Source organism: Arachis ipaensis, chromosome B09, assembly GCF_000816755.2.
Source record: "Arachis ipaensis cultivar K30076 chromosome B09, Araip1.1, whole genome shotgun sequence".
Classification (NCBI taxonomy): domain Eukaryota; kingdom Viridiplantae; phylum Streptophyta; class Magnoliopsida; order Fabales; family Fabaceae; genus Arachis; species Arachis ipaensis.
The window spans coordinates 41363227-41364874 of record NC_029793.2 but is presented as its reverse complement, the minus strand read 5'-3'; positions in this window follow the sequence as shown (position 1 = coordinate 41364874).

The window sequence follows — 1648 nt, the reverse complement described above, 5'->3', positions numbered from 1 at the left end:
CTTATCTGAAATTCCTACCAATGATTTACATAAGTATTTCTATCCTTCTTTTATTACTACATTTCAAAAACTACATAACTATTTTATATCCGCCTGACTGAGATTTACAAGGTGACCATAGCTTGCTTCATACCAACAATCTCCGTGGGATTCGACCCTTACTCACGTAAGGTATTACTTGGACGACCCAGTGCACTTGCTGGTTAGTTGTATCGAAGTTGTGACAATTATGAATTAAGATCAGAGCACCAAGCTTTGGAGCCATTACCAGGATTTGTTCGAGCCTGGAGATCACAATTTCGTGCATCAAGTTTTTGGCGCCGTTACCGGGGATTGTTCGAGTTTGGACAACTGACGGTTCATCTTGTTGCTCAGATTAGGTAATTTTCTTTTTGTTTTGTTTTCAAAAATTTTTCAAAAAGCTTTCAAAAATTTTTCTTTTGTTTTCGAAAAAATAAAATAAAATAAAATAAAATAATAAAAATAATGTTTTCAAAAATAAATTATTCTATGGCTTCAAGACTTTTAAGAATGAATTCTAGTGTTTTATGAAACATGTTGAATCCTATCTGGCTGTAAAGCCATACCCAAACTGCTTTGGGATTGGTATTCAACTAATCACTCCAGTCCATGTAATTATATGCTAAAGCTTGGCTGGCTATTAAGCCATGCCTGACCCTTTGATTGGAGCTTTAGAGCATAAGATTCCTGGAATTCATATTAAAAATTTTGGAATCCTTATTTTTCTTTTTCAAAATAATTTTTGAAAAAAATATAAAATAAAAATCCAAAAAAATTTAGAAAATCACAAAAATAAAAAATATTTCATGTTTCTTGTTTGAGTCTTGAGTCATATCAATACTGGAAAGGAAGAGGATGAATCCATCATCCTAGGAAGACCTTTTCTGGCCACAGCAAGAGCTGTGATTGATGTTGACAGAGGTGAAATAGTTCTTCAATGGAATGAGAACTCCCTTGTGTTTAAAACTCAAGGATCTCCCTCTGCAACCATGGAGAGGAAGCAAAAAAAGCTTCTCTCAAAGCAGAGTCAACCAGAGCCCCCACAGTCAAACTCTAAGTTTGGTGTTGGAGAGTCTCAACAAAGCTCTACGAAATCTGAAGTTCCTATAGATGTCAATCATTCTGAACCTCAATGGATAATGTGAGATGCCAAAACTATTCAAGAGGCAAAAAGCTATAAGTCCCGCTCATATGATTGAAGCTCTGTTTCATTGATAGTTTGGAATTTATAGTATATTCTATTCTTTTTATCCTATTTTGACTTTCAGTTGCTTGGGGACAAGCAACAATTTAAGTTTGGTGTTGTGATGAGCGGATAATTTATACGCTTTTTGACATTGTTTTTAGTATGTTTTTAGTAGGATCTAGTTACTTTTAGGTATGTTTTTAATAGATTTTGTGTTAAATTCACATTTCTGGACTTTACTATGAGTTTGTGTGTTTTTCTGTGATTTCAGGTATTTTCTGGCTGAAATTGAGGGACTTGAGCAGAAATCAGATTCAGAGGTTGAAAAAGGACTGCTGATGCTGTTGGATTCTGACCTCCCTGCACTCAAAGTGGATTTTTTGGAGCTACAGAACTCAAAATGGCGCGCTTCTAATTGCGTTGGAAAGTAGACATCCAGGG